This window comes from Capra hircus, chromosome 13 (assembly GCF_001704415.2).
Source record: "Capra hircus breed San Clemente chromosome 13, ASM170441v1, whole genome shotgun sequence".
Lineage (NCBI taxonomy): Eukaryota > Metazoa > Chordata > Mammalia > Artiodactyla > Bovidae > Capra > Capra hircus.
Genome location: NC_030820.1, coordinates 73,545,977 through 73,567,421, shown reverse-complemented (window position 1 = coordinate 73,567,421; position 21,445 = coordinate 73,545,977). Strand labels below are relative to the sequence as shown.

At 42.5% G+C, this 21,445-nt stretch overlaps 1 pseudogene across 1 annotated transcript; it reads right to left on the bottom strand.

Annotated features, from left to right (window-relative positions):
- LOC102176439 lies at positions 1,757-18,747 on the bottom strand (annotated as a pseudogene). Its single transcript, XR_001296433.2, has 6 exons — positions 18,652-18,747; positions 16,458-16,540; positions 15,203-15,262; positions 5,373-5,456; positions 2,783-2,978; positions 1,757-2,332 (listed from the first exon to the last, which is right to left on the bottom strand). The product of XR_001296433.2 is annotated as a trophoblast Kunitz domain protein 1-like (transcript).

Genomic DNA, 21,445 nt, shown 5'->3' with positions numbered 1-21,445 from the left:
TGTAAGAAAGATGCGATTTTTTCTATCAAAGAAGCGATTCATTCTTAGAATAGTTGAACAGAAAGGTATATAGCCTAAAATGGCAGCTAGTTGGCAATCCTTTGTTCTTTTCACTTCCTGATTCTCCTTCCTCACAAGAACGTTTTGGCAGGCTAATTTCACAGGCTTTGTCCTGGCACACTAATTTTGCAGGCTTTAGCCTGGACATGCTCAAAGAACTAAAAGGGTGGGGAAAATAGTTACTATAAGTCGTCCAATCAAAAATTTAGGCAACAGCAAGAAAGACTGTAACTCTGTGACTCTCAGACTATGAGGAGCCAGAGGAGGGAACCTGCGTCTTAGGAATAGAAACTGAAGGGACTTCCGGCTCTGTGTGCTTGCTCCCAGACCTTCCTCTGTAGCTTGCCCTTCTGTAGAAGTAAAGACTACCTTGTGGAGCCATTTTTGATTGTCTGTTCTATTCCCGCAACACAGCTTTGAGAGCATTTCCAATATCCAGAGCAAAGCCAAATTCCTGAAACCCTTCCCCAAATCACCTAACACAGCCCACATCCTGTACGTTCTTTCTAACGTTGTCTTAATGAGACAGCATATTGTTCCAAGATGATTCCTGTAGGCTGCTGTGAGTAATAAATCCAACGAGTTCAACTGGGAATGGGGCATTAAACTAGGAATGGGGTGTTTCTACTGGTCTCTGGCTAGAAATATTAACAAGTAAGATTGTTATCTTTATTTTATAACTAAAGAAAAGAGAGCTCAGAGGTGCTGAGAAATTTGCCCAAGACTACATGGGAATAATAGCATCAGCACCAACTGTGTTCTTGTTTATTGTGATACTGTGCCTACTGTGGTCTCCATGGCTCACTTTACTCATCTGTCATGAAACAGATACTCTGTTTTCCCAAAGTGCCTCAATCCTACATCTCTGACACAGAGCAGGAAAACATAATCAACATGCCTCTACTTAATGTCTCATTAAGACAACGTTAGAAAGAACTTATAGGATGTGGGCTGTGTTAGGTGATTTGGGGGAGGGTTTCAGGAATTTGGCTTTGCTCTGGATGTTGGAAATGCTCTCAAACCGTGTTGTGGGAATAGAAAAGACAATCAAAAATGGCTCCACAAGGTAGTCTTTACTTCTACAGAAGGGCAAGCTACAGAGGAAGGTCTGGGAGCAAGCACACAGAGCCGGAAGTCCCTTCAGAGTGGGAGTGGGAAGAGAGTGGGAAGCTGCCATGTTAGGAAATAAATGCAGCAGCTAAGTGTCATCTTTATGCCTTCATTTCCTCTCTTGAAGGACTCTTAGGATGGTTAATAGAACAATGCAGGCAAAATGCAGGCTAACACAGAGCCTGGGGCACTAAAGGGTACTTGCTCTTCTTTAACTGAACTAAGAAACTTCCTCCCCACAAGTCACCTCGGGGTATTGGATTCTTTAGAAAAGTCAATAGAGGCTAAAGCCCATTCTCCTTCTGAGAGTCCAGTAGGACAACTTGCCCCCAAATTTGACTGAACTTAGAAGAAAGGAATAAAAGCTGTCATGTAGAGGTGTCTGTCTCCCAGGTTTTGTGTAGCATGGGGGCCTATTGAGAGGCCGATGATGCTATAATGGATTTGCTTCCTATACCCAGTAGTGCACAGTCTGTGGACTGGGAAACAGGAGGTGCCCACTACTCTGCAGAACAGTGAGAAGGACCACCATTTCCATGGACCCTATTGGTTAAGGTTTGTAGTTGCAAACTCCAGTCAGTTTAATTTTGAATATGCATTTATTGAAATATAAGCCACAGTGGGTAAAGCCACAGAAAAGAAAATGCAGCATCATTGTGGGGTCAAGGAGCTTCTTGATCCCAGACTCTTCTCTCATAACTGATGCTGAAAACTGGAGGCTGGGAATTCCACCTTGGCCATGCACAAGGAGAGCAGTGATGGTGGGGAGGGGGTTAAAGGTGAGGATGCTGTGAGGATGCGGGTTAAAACAAAAATCCTGCCATAAAACTGCCGGCTCTATAGTTACTCTGGTCATGGGGAATGTGTTTCTGCATCCCTTCCTTCTTTCGTCAAATAATTATGAACTGTCTCCTTAGCCAGGAACTGTGTAAAGTGCTAGGGATAAAGGGAAGACATGTTCTCATGGTGCTGAGAGCCAACTGGATGAGACAGAATTAAGACATGTAGACCCATGGAGGAAAGGAAATGGACGCGTCTGGCTGATGAGGGTAGAGGAAAGAACTGCGAGGAGACTGAACTGTTTCAGAAGCAGCCAAAGCCCAGCCCTGCAGGGGTCCTCCTCAGACTTCAGGGTTTCTGGGGACCACTTTTTGCATGTTCTCTGCAAAAAAAAAAAAAAAAAGAACTTGCTGAGTGCCAACATTGTAGGCATAGACATCATTCTAGGCCTGTCATCTTGACAGATACTATATTTTCCAAAAGATATGGAACTATAGTCTCATGACCCAAATCATGAACAAGATGAAGTGAATTTTCCAAGCCTAGGTGGGGTGCTCAGGAGCACTGCAGACCTGCCCTGGAGGGTGTCAGTGTTCCCAGCTGAGAAGAGAAGCATGTGATCAGTCTGAGATGATCACAAAGAGGCCTCTGGGATTGACCTGCCATTCTCTCCCTGGAGAGCTGGCTCAGTGTGGGTTTCACAGGACACTGCAGCCTCTTCTGGCAGCAGAGAGGAGGAAGACACTGTGCAGGGTGAACGGTGTGTGGTCCACTGAGATCTGCCCTTTTCCACAGTCCTTCCCCTCCCCCTGTGCCCTGGCCCCTGCCTTACCACAAGGACCCTGCCCCTTGACTGCAGGTCTTCATGCAGTCCTCTAATGTTAGGAAGTTGTTTTTGTTCCCTCCGAGGCCACCATATGTAAACTGCTCACAGTCACCGGTCTCAGCATTATAGAAGTACCTGGGCCTCAAGGCCTTGCCGTGACCTGTTACTTTAGGCTCCAGGCAGAAGACAGGCTTAGAATCTGCTGGAATGAGAGGGGAATCATCAGTTATGAGGATAGTCATCACAGCTCTGTAAGAGGTCAACAACTAGAACCACTAGTTTGTTTGGAATAGAGATGTTAGGGCCCATTTGAATTGAAAGCCCAAATTGAAAAACCTCTTTCTGGAACATAATTATGAATGTTCCTAGGCGTGACATGATACAGTGGTAGTTGTTGATTTGCTCAGTCATGTTGGACTCTTTGCGACCCCGTGGACTGCAGCCAGGCTTCCCTGTCCTTTACCATCTCCTGGATACAGTAATCATGTACAGATGTGTACTTTCTCATGAAGTGAAGGGAAGTCGCTCAGTCGTGTCCGACTCTTTGTGACCCCATGGACTGTAGCTTACAAGGCTCCTCTGTCCATGGAATTTTCCAGGCAACAGTGCTGGAGTGGATTGCCATTTCCTCCTCCAGGGGATCTTCCCAACCCAGGGATCGGACCCAGGGATCAAACCCAGGGATCAAACCCAGGTCTCCCACATTGCAGGTAGACGCTTTACTCTCTGAGCCACCAGGGAAGCAGCACCAAGCAAAACTGGGATAATGCCTTTGATTAGCCTTTAAACTTCTATAAGGCTTCCCTGGTAGTCCAGTGGTTAAGAATCTGCCTTCCAAGAAAGAAATTCTGGGTTCAATCCACTGTCAGAAAACTAAACCCCAAATACTGTAGGCACTAATTTGGTATACCATAACTACTGAACCTGGGGCCTGCAACTAATAACTAACTCATCCCAATAAATACAGAAATGCTCATAAAAAAAAAACAAACCCACAACTCTACAACATAAACAGGTTACAGGTAAGAAATATTCCTTATGTGTCAATAATTACTGGGTCTGGATGCCTGAGTTTTATAATACTATTAATATTCTCTGTACTTATGTATATGTTTATTAATAAAATTTTAATAAAATCATTAATAAAAATTTTGAAGGAATCATGCTATAATGGAAAAAGGCATGAAGAAAACATACCACTGTGTTTACTTTGGTTACCTCACAGGGATTCTATAAATTGAATATTGATACTATTGATATTGTGATTGTAAGAAGAAATGTACGTATTTGTTTTTTCATCCTTTTCCTGACACTGTTCCTAAAAATCTTAATATTTCTCATGTGATGAGAACAATAAAAGTGTCTTTTGGTATGTGAAGTTGAAGAGTTTGGAAGACCCTCATTAGCCCAGAAAAGTGAAAAGGGAAAGTGAAGTCGCTCAGTCGTTTCCGACTCTTTGTAACCCCATGGACTGTAGCCTACCAGGCTCCCCTGTCCATGGGATTCTCCAGGCAAGAATGCTAGAGTGGGTTTCTGAGCCCTTCTCCAGGGGATCTTCCTGACCCAGGGATTGAACCCAGGTCTCCCACTTTGGCAGGTGGGTTCTTTACCACTAGCACCACCTGGGAAGTGGTAATAATCATTATATGGCACCTAAATATACTTTCTTACTCAAAAGAAGTAGGTAGAGAAATTGTTTCCAGATTAAACTTCTTGGTGAAAAATGCCCAAAATTCACCATGAAATGTGATTAAAATTTTTATATTCATGACTGGTAATCTCTTCAAAAACCCATGTAACATGCATCCCCTGTTCAGATGAGAAAATTGCAGATGTCTTGCCCCAGCACATGGCATGTGAGTGGCAGGGCCAGGAAAGATACTCTCAAATTACAACTCATCTGGTACACTACCTGATTCTGCCAGGAAATCTGGAAAAATAGATAACTGAGAACAGTTTCTGGATGCAATGTCCTATTGTCATTGCTCCCCCGTTTTAGAGCATCTCTGAGCCTCTGAATCACAAGGGAGAAGGAGTCTGGTTTTTTCCCAGACAACAAATATGTGCTGTTCCTACAAACACAAGCCAATTTCCCAAATACCCATTGGGTGTCCAACTAGTCCATTTACTTCTGATTTGAAATTCATGGAGTTATTGCAGATTCTGCAGGTTACAGGCTCAAGACTGTCCTCAGTTCAGATGCCAGCTATGAGGTCCTGAGTCACTCATGCTTGTGAGCAAATGGCTAAAATCAGGGAATCCGTATCCCACCTTCAAATTCAACAACTAAATAGAATCTGCAGCTAAACTGAGGAAAACCTTGCTTACTCTTCCCAGATTGGTATACAAAATATAATTCAAGGCAGTAAAATGGAAGTGTGGGGGTGGGGGTGTGCCCAGCCTCTGTCCTCTAGTGAGCAGAACATCCTTACATTATCTTCCAGTATTTACCAACCCACAAGCTTTCTGACCCCAGAATTTATGTATTTCTTCCTAGATTTCACTAAACAGGCATAGTGGTTGGATCATTAGCCATTGATGATTGCTGTCACTCTCAGTGAACTTTCCTCTCCCCAGAGGTGCAGAAACTACAAACCTTTATTCTCTTCTTTGAGCATTGGTGCTGGGAACACCACTACTGTATGGTTCTCCAGTTGCCTTCCAGAAGTCATCATCTGACCTATGAAAGAGAGTAAATTACAAGAGTTCCCAGGAGGCCTGGTCCATGAAACAGGGAAAGGATCAATGTGGATAAGAAAATAACAGTCAAAAACGGACAAGGGAAAGGGCCTGGAGACTTGTAATATTGTACCAGCTTTGGCCCCACAGCCTGCTACAAAAGGGCTGTTTCTTGCTTTCCCTGAAGTTGCTTTCCTCCGTGGTTCCACATCTTTTAATTAGTTTTTAATAATAGAGGAATAATCATTACTTGATAAAGAAATTTTTCTGTTTGTCCAAAGCAAGTAGGTAGAGAAATGCTTTTCATATCAACATATTGTGGTGGAAAATGGACAAATCTGGCCATCAAAAGTGAATAAACTTTGTATTCGTGACTCATCATCTGTTCAAAGAACTCATGTAACATGTTTCCCTTGTTCAGATGAGGAAACTGCAAATGAAATTTCCTTGTGTGTTGCCCCAGCACACAAGTATGTGGGTGGCCTCATCAGGACAAGATACTATCAGGTCACAACCCATTTGATACGCTACTGATTTGCTGGGAACTTGAAAATACAGATAACTGGTAAGAGTTTCTGGGAGAAGTGTCCTACCTCCACTATTCACTTCTCCCCAAGCCTCATCAGTTCAGTTCAGTCGCTCAGTCATGTCTGACTCTTTGCGACCCCATGAATTGCAGCATGCCAGGCCTCCCTGTCCATCACCAACTCCCGGAGTTCACTCAGACTCATGTCCATCGAGTCCGTGATGCCATCCAGCCATCTCATCCTGGGTCGTCTCCTTCTCCTCCTGCCCCCAATCCCTCCCAGCATCAGAGTCTTTTCCAACGAGTCAACTCTTCGCATGAGGTGTCCAAAGTACTGGGGTTTCAGCTTTAGCATCATTCCTTCCAAAGAAATCCCAGGGTTGATCTCCTTCAGAATGGACTGGTTGGATCTCCTTGCAGTCCAAGGGACTCTCAAGAGTCTTCTCCAACACCACAGTTCAAACGCACCAATTCTTCGGCGCTCAGCCTTCTTCACAGTCCAACTCTCATGTCCATACATGACTACTGGAAAAACCATAGCCTTGACTAGACAGACCTTTGTTTGCAAAGTAATGTCTCTGCTTTTGAATATGCTATCTAGGTGTGTCATAACTTTTCTTCCAAGGAGTAAGCATCTTTTAATTTCATGGCTGCAGTCACCATCTGCCTCATGTGAGCCCTCAAATCACAGGGGAGGGTGAATCTGGTTTTTTCCCTGACATGAAATACAGTTTCTCCACAAACACCATCCAGTTGTTCCCAACACCCAACGGGTGATCCACAGTCTGCTGACTTCTGATACCGTATCTGTGGAGTTAGTGCTGATTCCACAGGTTGAGGGATCAATATTGTTCTGACTTCAGATGTCAGCCATGTGTTCTCAAGCGACTCACCCTCTTTTTTCTTTTATTTTTTTTCTAATTTTACAGTCTATCATATTTTCAAGATAACAAATATACCCTTGGGTAGAAGCACCCAAGGTCCCCCAATTAACTGAATTAGAACAAAATATCTTTAATTTTTTTTTTTTTTCAGATGCTGGGTTGGTAAACTTTTTTTTTTTTTTAGGTGAACAAGTATTTTTTTTTTTTTAATTTTAAAATCTTTAATTCTTACATGCGTTCCCAAACATGAACCCCCCTCCCACCTCCCTCCCCACAACATCTCTCTGGGTCATCCCCATGCACCAGCCCCAAGCAAGCTGCACCCTACGTCAGACATGGACTGGCGATTCAATTCTTACATGACAGTATACATGTTAGAATTCCCATTCTCCCAAATCATCCCACCCTCTCCCTCTCCCTCTGAGTCCAAAAGTCCGTTATACACATCTGTGTCTTTTTTCCTGTCTTGCATACAGGGTCGTCATTGCCATCTTCCTAAATTCCATATATATGTGTTAGTATACTGTATTGGTGTTTTTCTTTCTGGCTTACTTCACTCTGTATAATTGGCTCCAGTTTCATCCATCTCATCAGAACTGATTCAAATGAATTCTTTTTAATGGCTGAGTAATACTCCATTGTGTATATGTACCACAGCTTTCTTATCCATTCATCTGCTGATGGACATCTAGGTTGTTTCCATGTCCTGGCTATTATAAACAGTGCTGCGATGAACATTGGGGTACATGTGTCTCTTTCAATTCTGGTTTCCTCAGTGTGTATGCCCAGCAGTGGGATTGCTGGGTCATAAGGTAGTTCTATTTGCAATTTTTTAAGGAATCTCCACACTGTTCTCCATAGTGGCTGTACTAGTTTGCATTCCCACCAACAGTGTAGGAGGGTTCCCTTTTCTCCACACCCTCTCCAGCATTTATTGCTTGCAGATTTTTGGATCGCAGCCATTCTGACTGGTGTGAAGTGGTACCTCATTGTGGTTTTGATTTGCATTTCTCTAATAATGAGTGATGCTGAGCATCTTTTCATGTGTTTGTTAGCCATCCATATGTCTTCTTTGGAGAAATGTCTATTTAGTTCTTTGGCCCATTTTTTGATTGGGTCGTTTATTTTTCTGGAATTGAGCTGCAGAAGTTGCTTGTATATTTTTGAGATTAGTTGTTTGTCAGTTGCTTCATTTGCTATTATTTTCTCCCATTCAGAAGGCTGTCTTTTCACCTTGCTTATATTTTCCTTTGTTGTACAGAAGCTTTTAATTTTAATTAGATCCCATTTGTTTATTTTTGCTTTTATTCCCAGAATTCTGGGAGGTGGATCATAGAGGATCCTGCTGTGATTTATGTCTGAGAGTGTTTTGCCTATGTTCTCCTCTAGGAGTTTTATAGTTTCTGATCTTACATTTAGATCTTTAATCCATTTTGAGTTTATTTTTGTGTATGGTATTAGAAAGTGATCTAGTTTCATTCTTTTACAAGTGGTTGACCAGTTTTCCCAGCACCACTTGTTAAAGAGATTGTCTTTACTCCATTGTATATTCTTGCCTTCTTTGTCAAAGATAAGGTGTCCATATGTGTGTGGATTTATCTCTGGGCTTTCTATTTTGTTCCATTGATCTATATGTCTGTCTTTGTGCCAGTACCATACTGTCTTGATGACTGTGGCTTTGTAGTAGAGCCTGAAGTCAGGCAAGTTGATTCCTCCAGTTCCATTCTTCTTTCTCAAGATTGCTTTGGCTATTCCAGGTTTTTTGTATTTCCATACAAATCTTGAAATTATTTGTTCTAGTTCTGTGAAAAATGTGGCTGGTAGCTTGACAGGGATTGCATTGAATTTGTAAATTGCTTTGGGTAGTATACTCATTTTCACTATATTGATTCTTCCGATCCATGAACATGGTATATTTCTCCATCTACTAGTGTCCTCTTTGATTTCTTTCACCAGTGTTTTATAGTTTTCTATATATAGGTCTTTAGTTTCTTTAGGTAGATATATTCCTAAGTATTTTATTCTTTTCGTTGCAATGGTGAATGGAATTGTTTCCTTAATTTCTTTTTCTACTTTCTCATTATTCGTGTATAGGAATGCAAGGGATTTCTGTGTGTTGATTTTATATCCTGCAACTTTACTATATTCATTGATTAGCTCTAGTAATTTTCTGGTGGAGTCTTTAGGGTTTTCCATGTAGAGGATCATGTCATCTGCAAACAGTGAGAGTTTTACTTCTTCTTTTCCAATTTGGATTCCTTTTATTTCTTTTTCTGCTCTGATTGCTGTGGCCAAAACTTCCAGAACTATGTTGAATAGTAGCGGTGAAAGTGGACACCCTTGTCTTGTTCCTGACTTTAGGGGAAATGCTTTCAATTTTTCACCATTGAGGATAATGTTTGCTGTGGGTTTGTCATATATAGCTTTTATTATGTTGAGGTATGTTCCTTCTATTCCTGCTTTCTGGAGAGTTTTTATCATAAATGGATGTTGAATTTTGTCAAAGGCTTTCTCTGCATCTATTGAGATAATCATATGATTTTTATTTTTTAATTTGTTAATGTGGTGAATTACATTGATTGATTTGCGGATATTGAAGAATCCTTGCATCCCTGGGATAAAGCCCACTTGGTCATGGTGTATGATCTTTTTAATGTGTTGTTGGATTCTGATTGCTAGAATTTTGTTGAGGATTTTTGCATCTATGTTCATCAGTGATATTGGCCTGTAGTTTTCCTTTTTTGTGACATCTTTGTCAGGTTTTGGTATTAGGGTAATGGTGGCCTCATAGAATGAGTTTGGAAGTTTACCTTCCTCTGCAATTTTCTGGAAGAGTTTGAAGAGGATAGGTGTTAGCTCTTCTCAAAATTTTTGGTAGAATTCAGCTGTGAAGCCATCTGGACCTGGGCTTTTGTTTGCTGGAAGATTTCTGATTACCGTTTCAATTTCCGTGCTTGTGATGGGTCTGTTAAGATTTTCTATTTCTTCCGGGTTCAGTTTTGGAAAATTGTACTTTTCTAAGAATTTGTCCATTTCTTCCACGTTGTCCATTTTATTGGCATACAACTGCTGATAGTAGTCTCTTATGATCCTTTGTATTTCTGTGTTGTCTGTTGTGATCTCTCCATTTTCTTTTCTAATTTTATTGATTTGATTTTTCTCTCTTTGCTTCTTGATGAGTCTGGCTAATGGTTTGTCAATTTTATTTATCCTTTCAAAGAACCAGCTTTTGGCTTTGTTGATTTTTGCTATGGTCTCTTTTGTTTCTTTTGCATTTATTTCTGCCCTAATTTTTAAGATTTCTTTCCTTCTACTAACTCTGGGGTTCTCCACTCTTCCTTTTCTAGTTGCTTTAGTTGCAGAGTTAGGTTATTTATTTGACTTTTTTCTTGTTTCTTGAGGTATGCCTGTATTGCTATGAACTTTTCTCTTAGCACTGCTTTTATAGTGTCCCACAGGTTTTGGGTTGTTGTGTTTTCATTTTCATTCGTTTCTATGCATATTTTGATTTCTTTTTTGATTTCTTCTGTGATTTGTTGGTTATTCAGAAGTGTGTTGTTCAACCTCCATATGTTGGAATTTTTAATCGTTTTTCTCCTGTAATTGAGATCTAATCTTAATGCATTATGGTCAGAAAAGATGCTTGGAATGATTTCGATTTTTTTGAATTTATCAAGTTTAGATTTATGGCCCAGGATGTGATCTATCCTGGAGAAGGTTCCATGAGCACTTGAAAAAAAAGTGAAATTCATTGTTTTGGGGTGAAATGTCCTATAGATATCAATTAGGTCTAACTGATCTAATGTATCATTTAAAGTTTGTGTTTCTTTGTTAATTTTCTGTTTAGTTGATCTGTCCATAGGTGTGAGTGGGGTATTAAAGTCTCCCACTATTATTGTGTTATTGTTAATTTCCCCTTTCATACTTGTTAGCATTTGTCTTACATATTGTGGTGCTCCTATATTGGGGGCATATATATTTTTAATTGTTATATCTTCTTCTTGGATTGTTCCTTTGATCATTATGTAGTGGCCTTCTTTGTCTCTTTTCACAGCCTTTGTTTTAAAGTCTATTTTATCGGATATGAGTATTGCCACTCCTGCTTTCTTTTGGTCTCTATTTGCGTGGTATATCTTTTTCCAGCCCTTCACTTTCAGTCTGTATGTGTCCCTTGTTTTGAGGTGGGTCTCTTGTAAGCAGCATATAGAGGGGTCTTGTTTTTGTATCCATTCGGCCAGTCTTTGTCTTTTGGTTGGGGTGTTCAACCCATTTACGTTTAAGGTAATTATTGATAAGTGTGATCCCGTTACCATTTACTTTATTGTTTTGGGTTCGGGTTTATACACCCTTTTCATGTTTCCTGTCTAGAGAATATCCTTTAGAATTTGTTGGAGAGCTGGTTTGGTGGTGCTGAATTCTCTCAGCTTTTGCTTGTCTGTAAAGCTTTTGATTTCTCCTTCATATTTGAATGAGATCCTTGCTGGGTACAGTATTCTGGGCTGTAGGTTATTGTCTTTCATCACTTTAAGTATGTCTTACCATCCCCTCCTGGCCTGAAGAGTTTCTATTGAAAGATCAGCTGTTATCCTAATGGGAATCCCCTTGTGTGTTATTTGTTGTTTTTCCCTTGCTGCTTTTAATATTTGTTCTTTGTGTTTGATCTTTGTTAATTTGATTAATATGTGTCTTGGGGTGTTTCGCCTTGGGTTTATCCTATTTGGAACTCTCTGTGTTTCTTGGACTTGGGTGATTATTTCCTTCCCCATTTTAGGGAAGTTTTCAACTATTACCTCCTCAAGGATTTTCTCATGATCTTTCTTTCTGTCTTCTTCTTCTGGGACTCCTATAATTCGAATGTTGGAGCGTTTCATATTGTCCTGGAGGTCTCTGAGATTGTCCTCATTTCTTTTAATTCCTTTTTCTTGTTTCCTCTCTGATTCATTTATTTCTACCTTTCTATCTTCTATTTCACTAATCCTATCTTCTGCCTCCGTTATTCTACTAATTGTTGCCTCCAGAGTGTTTCTGATCTCATTTATTGCATTATTCATTATATTTTGACTCTTTTTTATTTCTTCTAGGTCCTTGTTAAACCTTTCTTGCATCTTCTCAATCCTTGTCTCTAGCCTATTTATCTGTGATTCCATTTTGATTTCAAGATTTTGGATCATTTTCACTATCAATATTCGGAATTCCTTCTCCGGTAGATTCCCTACTTCTTCCACTTTTGTTTGGTTTGGTGGGCAACTCTCCTGTTCCTTTACCTGCTGTGTATTCCTCTGTCTCTTCATCTTGGTTATATTGCTGCGTTTGGGGTGGCCTTTTTATATTCTGGGAATTTGTGGAGTTCTCTTTATTATGGAGCTTCCTCACTTTGGGTGGGGTTCTATCAGTGGCTTGTCAAGGTTTCCTGGTTAGGGAGGCTTGTGTTGGAGTTTTGGTGGGTGGAGCTGGGTTTCTTCTCTCTGGAGTGCAATGGAGTGACCCGTAATGGGTTACGAGACATCAAAGGTTTGGGGATAATTTTGAGCTGCCTGTATATTGAAGCTCAGGGGAGTGTTCCTGTGTTGCTGGAGAATTTGCGTGGTATGTCTTGTTTTGGAATTTGTTGGCCCTTGGGTGGAGCTTGGTTTCGGTGTAGGTATGAAGGCATTAGATGGGCTCCTATTGCTTAATGTTCCCTGAATTCAAGAGTTCTCTAATGTTTTCAGGCTTTGGATTTAAGCCTCCTGCTTCTGGTTTTCAGTTTTATTTTTACAGTAGCCTCTAGACTTCTCCATCTATATAGCACCGATGATAAAACATCTAGGTTAAAGATGAAAAGTTTCTCCACATTGAGGGACACTCAGAGAGGTTCACTGAGTTATAAGGAGAAGAGAAGATGGAGGGGGTAGTTAGAGGTAACTGGAATGAGATGCGGTGAGATCAAAAGAGAAGAGAGCAAGCTAGCCAGTAGTCACTTCCTTATGTGCGCTCTATAGTCTGGACCGCTCAGAGGTATTTACAGAATTATACGGGGAAGAGGAGAGGGAGGAAGTAGACAGAGGTGACCAGGAGGATCAGAGAGAGGAATGAGTAGGAGAGAGACAAATCCTGCCAGTAACCTGTTCCTTAGGTGTTCTCCACCGTCTGGAACACACAGAGATTCACAGAATTGGATAGAGGAGAGATGGGGGAGAAAAGAGACAGAGGCCACCTGGTGGAGAAAAAGGAGAGTCCAGAGAAGGGGAGAGTGGTCAAGCCAGTAATCTCGCTCTCAGGTAAACTGGGATAGTGAAGTTTGGGTTTTTAAATGTACAAAATTGACCATAAAAACCTAAGAGCAAAGATTAAAAATCTAGAGTAGAGGTTGGATTTTCAAAGATACAATATTAGAGAGAAGCAGAAGGAAAAAGGAAGAAAGAAAGAAAAAAAAAGAAAGAAAAAGAATTATTAAAAAACAAACAAACAAACAAACAATCAAAAAAAAAAAAAAAGCCATCAACAACCATCCAAAGACTGTATATGGTGTTTGCCTTAAAAAAAAAAAAAAAAGTCTTTTTAAAAAACAAACAAAAAAATATAGTAATAATAGGTTATAGAAATAAAAATTAGAGGAGAAATAGAAGACTTAACAATTAAAAAAAAGTTAGAAAAAAAAGCAAAAAAAAAGAAAAAAAGGAATGATTTTAAAAATATTAAAAATACCTGGCCCTTTCTGGTGTAATGGGCCGTTTGGGATCACTTCCAAGGTGGTTCCCTCTGTTTAACTTCTTCTGTTTGCTGGTTTTTTAGGCTCACTAGTTCAGTCACGCTGTGGGGAGGGGGGCTGCTGCTAACAAATAGCACTGTTGTGTGCACACAGTATCTCTGCCCCGCTTGACCTGTCCTTTCTCGCAGCGCACAAACCGCTCCGGCTCTAGGATGCTCAGCCGGGAACCGTCTGGGGCCAGCCCTAGGCTGCGTGCACTTCCTCGGTCCAAGCCGCTCAGGTTAGGCGCTCAGGCAGCCCTCAGAGGCACAGATTCGGCTGGAACTGTGCTTTGTGCCCTTCCCAGGTCCGAGTAGCTCAGGAGTTTGGCGAGCGCGATCGCCGCGGCTTGTCACCTTTTCTGCCGCTGCTTGTCACCTTTTCTGCCGCTGCTGCTCAGCTTTCTGGGTGGACCGCTGGCGCATCCCGTGCGGTAGATTGTGACTGTCCAGCACCCCCAGAAGTCTTAGCAAAGGAGCTTGCTTGCAGTTAGGTAAGTAAAGTCTCTCCGGGTCTGCAATTGCCCCTTTCCAGTCCTTACGACTCTGGCTGCCTGTCCCTGGCGGGGGATGGTCTGCAGCCGGCTTTTCCCGTTCCATCCTTTGTTCTGTGCTCAGTCCTGGCGGTGTCTTATGTTTGAGCTTTTCGCGTGGTAGCTATCCCACAGTCTGGTTTGCTAGCCCAAGTTAGATCATTCTGGTTGCACGTGGGACGTTCCTGCCCAATTCTTACAAAGCTCTGCAGCCCGCGCCTCCCGCGCGTCCCTGCCCTGCCCCCACTTCCCAGTGGCGGATGCAGGCGTCTGTGCTGCTTTTCCGCTGGGGGAGTTACTGTTGGGCTTGTAATCTGTTGGTTTTAATTATTTATCTATTTTTCCTTCCTGTTATGTTGCCCTCTGTGTTTCCAAGGCTCGCCACAGACTCGGCAGGGAGAGTGTTTCCTGGTGTTTGGAAACCTCTTTTCTTAAAATTCCCTTCCCGGGACGGAGCTCCCTCCCCACCTCCTTTGTCTCCTTTTTCGTCTTTTATATTCTTTCCTACCTGTTTTTGAAGACAATGATCTGCTTTTCTGGTTGCCTAATGTCCTCTGCCAGCCTACAGAAGTTGTTTTGTGAAGTTTGCTCAGCGTTGAAATGTTCTTTTGAGGAATTTGTGAGGGAGAAGGTGGTCTTCCCGTCCTATTCCTCCGCCATCTTTCCCTCTCCCCCTGTGACTCACCCTCTTGACCAAGTGACTAAAGGTGGGAGTTTCCATGACCCCACCTCAATGCTCAAACAATAGAACAGGCGAACGAGCTCAGAAAGACTCTTATTGTTCTAAGGTTAATGTACAGGATAAAGCTCAGGAACCACGAACTGGAGGAGATGTTTAGGGCAAAGGAGGCGTGGAGGTGGGCGGAGCCTCCATGTCCTGGGGAGCACAGCACCCTCACATCATCACCATTGGTTTCTACTTCATAAGCTCTCTGAGCCTATATTGATGGTTTTGTTTTTTTTTTTTTAGATTTCACTTAATAGACATATTTATTAAATCATTGGCCAGTGGTGACCAATCTCAATCTCAGAGCCCTCCCTTCTCCCCACAAGTAAAGAAAGTTCAAACCTTTACTCATTGTTTGAGCCAATCCTTTTATTTCATTGAATCCCATTCCGTTAAAAAGCTTGACAACTATAAAAGACAAAAATTCCAACATTTTCAGGAGTCTTGGACCATGAACCAGGAAATGATCAAACATGGATAATAAAATGATAGTCAAAAGTGGATAAGGGAAAAGGCCTGGAGATTTTGCTAATATGGTATCAGCCTTGGTCCCATGAACCAGCTACACAAGGGCTGTGTTTCATTCTTTCCCTGCAGTTACTCTGCTCAGGAGTCCCAGGTCTTTCTGATTAATTTTTATAATAAGGGATAATCATTATTTGACACATATACTTTCTGGCCCCAAGGAAGTAGGTAGAGGAATTTTTTTAAATGTACATATTGTGGTGGAAAATGATGAAATTGGCCATGGCATGCAAATACACTCTTTATATTTATGTCTGGTAATATGTTCAAAGAATCCATGTAGCATGTACCTGCTATTCAGATGAGGAAACTGTAGATGACTTGTCCCAGAACACGCAGCATGTGGGTGGCAGGGTTGGGACAAGAAATTGCCCTGTCTCAACTCATTTGATATATTACACTATTCTGCCAGGAACTCTGAAAATATCGATAATTTGTGAGAGTTTCTGGGTGCAGCGTGCTATTTTCATTACTCCCCTTCCCAAGACTCTCGCCAGCTCCCAAGGCCTAGGGAGAGTGAGTCTGGGTTACCCTGACACCAAATATGTGGTGTCTCCTGTAAGAAATCCAATACCCCAAACACCCACTAAAGGTACAAGTCAATTTACTTCTGATATGAACTGAAGGAGTTAGCACAGAGTCTGCATGTTGAGGGCTCAAAGCTGTCCTCAGTTCAGATGACAGTGAAGTGGTAGTGATTTGATAAAGTATATAAAACACAAAAGTTTCATTACCCCACTCCATGTTCAATAACTCAATAAATCTGATGACCAGACTCAGGAAGACCACTCAAATACGGATCTCACATTATTATAAAGGATAAATCTAGGCACAGCAAAATGAGTGAGATGTGCAAGGCAAAGTGGAAGTGGAAGTGTGGGGAGTCTCCACGCCCTAGAGAACACTGGGCCTTCAAATCATTGCAGTGTTGCCACCCAAAAAGCTCCCTGAATGCTCACATTCATGGATTTGTATTGAGGTTTCACTAAACAGGGATATTGACTGAATAATTGGCCAGCGGTGACTGTTCTCAATCTCAGTGTCCTCTCTTCTCCCCAGAGGTGCAAGAAGTTCAAACCTGTAACCACAGCATTGATGAAAACTGAAATCAAATCTATTACTAACGCTTCTCAAGTCTCCTTCCATGGCTTGTCTCCAGACCTATGAAAGACAGTAAATTCCAGGAGTTTCAGGAGGCCTGGCCCATGAACCAGGACAAGGATCAAATATACAATATAAAATAATAGCAGTTAACACGGGATAGGACAAATATGGATAATAAAATCATAGTCAAAAGAGGACAAAGGAAAGGTCCTGACTGCTGCTGGGCTGCTGGTGCTAAGTCGCTTCAGTCGTGTCCAACTCTGTGTGACCCCATAGATGGCAGCCCACCAGGCTCCCCTGTCCCTGAGATTCTCCAGGCAAGAACACTGGAGTGGGTTGCCATTTCCTTCTCCAGACTTTACTGATATTGTATCAGCCTTGGTCCCAGGGGTTTTCTCTGCAGTGGCTCTGCTTATTCATCAGGCCTTCTGGTTGTTTTTCATATTAGAGGAATAATCATTATTTGAACCTAAATATCTTTCTTGCCCAAAGCAAGTAGGTAGAGAAATTGTTTTCAGATTAACACATCTTGGTGGAAAATGTGCATAATTCACCATGAAATGTGAGTCAACTCTTTATATTCATAACTGGTAATCTGTTCAAAACCCCATACAACATGTACCCCTCTTCAGATGAGAAAATTGCAGATGACTTACCCACATGGCATGTGGGTGGTAGGACCAGAACAAGATACTATCATGTTGCAACCCACTTGGTACACTACCTGATTCTACCAGGAATTCTGAAAATACAGATAACTGAGACCAGTTTCTGGGTGCAATGTCCTACTTTCATTACCCCTGCTTTTGGAGCATCACCTGAATCCCCAAATCACAGTGAATCTGGGTTTTTCTTTGACAACAAATATGTGGTATCTTTACCTACAGTAACCAGTTTCCCAAACACCCACTTGGTGTCCAGCAAATCAGTTTACTTCTGATTTGAAATCTTTGGAGTTACTGCAGATTCTGCAGGTTGAGGGCTCAAGACTATCCTCAGTTCAGATGCCAGCCATGAGGTTCAAAGTCACTCATGCTTGTGATCAAATAGGGAAAATCGGGGTATCCATGACCTCACTTTCCAATTCAACAGCGCCATAGAACTGCCTGCTAAATTTTGGAAAATGCCTTGCTAACTATTCCCAAATTAATATACAAAATATAACTCAGGCAAGTAGAGTGGAGGAAATTTATATGACAAAGAGGGAGGGAGGTGTGCCCAGCCTCTGTGCCCTAGGGAGCAGAGCACCCTTATGTCATCTTCTTGTATTCACCAGTCCACAAGCCCTCTGAAACCAATATTTATGTACTTCTTTCCAGGGTTCACTAAGCACCCGTACTGGATGGATCATCTGCTGTTGGTGATTGATGTCACTCTTGGTTCCCTCCCCTGTGCTCAGAGGTGCTAGAATGAGAGGTGGTGAAAACTGTAACCTCAAAATGGATATTTGAGGTTTCTTGGAGATCAACTGCATCTTGAGGTTACCTTGAGTCACATTTTTTAACTCTGTCTATAAAGTCAGTAAATTCCAAGAATTTTTAGGAGGCCTGGACCATTAACCAAGAGAAGGATCAAATATGCAACTGTCTATTACTACACTACAATGAGGTTCAGGGACAAGATAGGGACCAGGAATAGAGAGTCTTAGAAATGGGGTCCCTGATCTGGTAGACTTGGGTGGGATATATGCATATTTAACATGAAATTTTAATATATATCCTTATGAGAATCATGATGTCAATGGAGATAAAAGTTTGCAAATTCAGACTTCCCTGGTGGTCCAGGAGGTAAGAATTGGTCTGCCAATTCAGGGGACATGAGTTTGATTCCTGGTTTGGGATGATTCCACATGCCTTGGGGCAACTAAGCAGGTGATCTGCAACTACCGAGCCCAGATGCCTAGAGTCCCTGATCTGCAACAAGAGAAGCCACCACAATGAGAAGCCCACACACCACAATGAGAAAGTAACCCTGTAACTAGAGAATATTCTCTCATAGGGAGGAAGACCAATGCTGCCAAAACCAACCAGACAAACAAAAATCCTGGCCAATGTGACAGGAGAAATCCAGAGAGGGTTGGAAGCACCCACCTAACACCTGTCTTCTCCATTCCATGGACTTCCATCATTTCCCCAGAACCTGTAGAGGAGAGGTGAGCCTGGACCTACCTTGGTCCTGAGTATGGTGTTCATACACTGGAGAGAGCTGTCCACCAGGATAACCAGGAGGAAGAGAAGGGCTGCAGAGAGGCAGAACCGGCTCATCTTGGTGGCCTTGCAGGAGAGCTCCTGAGGATGCTGGGGACGGACTGAGCTTCTAATATCCTGGCTGAGGGGTGGGATCAGGCAATGAGGAGGGGAGTGGGGAAAGGGAGGAGCTGGGTCAGTCTTGTTTATTGCAAAATCTCCCTCCAAGGCATGCCTCCTGGTTCTGTCTGCAGGGGCCAAATGTCCAGTAACAGCAGTTCTCAGATTTGCCTATGCCTATGGTCTCATGTAGACACAAATTGTGATCAGACAGATGCAGTTTTGTCCAATATGATCCCTCAGGGAGCATCTCAGCACCTACAGTAGTGCATGGCACACGATGTATGGTCAGTGGGTAGATGAGAGCAAATCACAAGACATGTGAGTGAAAAGTAGTGTGTTAGCCCAGGTCCTCCTTTTCAGCCTCGTGCAGGTATCACCACATCTGGGCCTCCATGCCCTGACCCCCCTCACCTACCTCAGATCACAGGTGTGACACAGGTCACCTTCCTACAATCACTGCCCCAGCTTCCCCGCTGGATGGACATTTGCCCTTCACCAGGCATTGGTCCAGGCAGGAACTTAGCTGGAGGTGATTTCGCTCTGGCATATAAGCCTGTTTATGCAGTGAAAAAGCAATAAGGGGAGGGGACAGAGGGGAACCGGTGAGCTGAACATGTCTCCACTGCATAACCAATAGCTGCCCCTCATGTAGTTTCACCAACAGGAGAGCTGCCTGCCTAAGTGGACTTCAGGGGACCTTGGATGATCACCTGGAGTCTCCCCCTTACTCCTGCTCTCTCCCTCAGTGGTTTTTGGGTCACATAACCTCAGTGTGGGGGCCACCTCTGCATTTTCCTAACTTTGTTCCTGAGATTTTAAATCTCCTAGAATCCCGTGTCTTCAGGTATCATATGAGATCCACGCTGCCCACATCATGTGGTTGCTGTGAAATCAATGGATGTAACAGGCATATATTCCTTCTCCTTGAGAAGTCAATGTCCTTTGCAGTGTTATTAATAACAGTAATGAGTAATTACTCCGGGTAAAACTTAAATTCTTCATTGCGGCATGCAGGTGGCGCAGAGGTTAAAGCGTCTGCCTGTGCCTGCCTGCAATGTGGGAGACCTGAGTTCGATCCCTGGGTCGGGAAGATCCCCTGGAGAAGGAAATGGCAACCCACTCCAGTATCCTTGCCTGGAAAATCCCATGGACAGAGGAGCCGGTGGGCTGCAGTCCACGGGGTCACAAAGAGTCTGACACGACTGAGCGACTTCACTTCACTTATGGCAACCCACTCCAGTATTCTTGCCTGGAGGATCCCAGGGACAGGGGAGCCTAGTGGGCTGCTGTCTATGGGGTCGCACAGAGTCGGACACGACTGAAGCGACTTAGCAGCATCCTAAGCACCTGACAAATATAACTCATCTAATCCTCAAAAATCTTTAAAGGGGAAAAACTGTTAAAATGTCCTCATGTTACCTAGGAAGTATGTGAGATAACAAGAAATAAAGTAATCTCCTTAGCTCATAACTTGTAGAGAGAGTCAAAGGCCTGACCGTAAGAGTCTGTGCACGTGCACTCGGCTGCACTGCAAGCTGTAAGTTACTGTACACATGTGAGGGGGGTTGCTGTCAATCAGTTGCTCAGTCACGTCCAACTCTCAGACCCCATGGACTGCAGCCCATCCTCTACCCCTCTACCATGCTGCCTCCTGTCTTAGCCCAGGCCCTGATAGCACCACTGTGAGTCAGGATAGTCCTCCCCCATCTTGACATTGTTCTTCTTTGCTTTGAAGCTGAAAAATACAAAGGACTCGAAGATCCCAGACTTGGTCTTATAAATGTATCTGGTTATTTTAGCCTTGCAGGGATCTGTGTATGGAGATTGCAGGCAGAAGTCAGGCCACAGGGTTGTAAAGATGGGAGGATCTTGGTCAAATAGAGGATGGTAATCGCTGTTTGATCTATCAGGTGAACAACTGAAACCACCAGTTTCTTTGCAATAGAGATGGTAGGGGTGCAGGGGGTGAATGTGAAAAGGCCCTTTGATATCCTTCTGTCCAAGGCATTATTACCAATGTTGTTAGGCATCACAAAGACAAGATAATGCTGCAAATAATTACATATTGTTGCTGAATATCTATAGGTTAATTGGCATAATGCCACTGACTAGTTCCAAAAGAACAAAAATAGAGGATGCCTATTAGGAATATTCTCCACATGTTGGTAATGATTAGAGCTGGACAATGGTCTGTGGGTTTATAATACTATTTTCTGGATGTGTGTGATAGAAACTTTTCACCATTACAAAATAAACTGTGAAGCTGGATAACCAAGACCTATTGTATAGCACATGTAAAGCCTCTCAGTGTTGTGTGGCATGTTGGATGGGAGGAGAGTTTAGGGGAGAATGAATACATGTATATGTATGGCTGCGTCCCTTTGCTGACCACCTGAAACTATCACAATATTGTTAATTGACTATACTCCAGTACAAAATAAAGAGTTAAAAGAAAAAGTGGGAAGGCATTATGCTGTACTAGAGAAATGCATGGAAGAAGAGCCACCAGTGTGTTCATTTTGGTTACATCGTGGGCACTGGAATAATGGCATATTGGGGCAATATTGACATGGTGACGTATATAAGAAATTTCCTGCTCTCCCTGCACTTGCCTCTGCAGGGCAGAAGCTCATTTGCCACTCAGTGTTCTGAT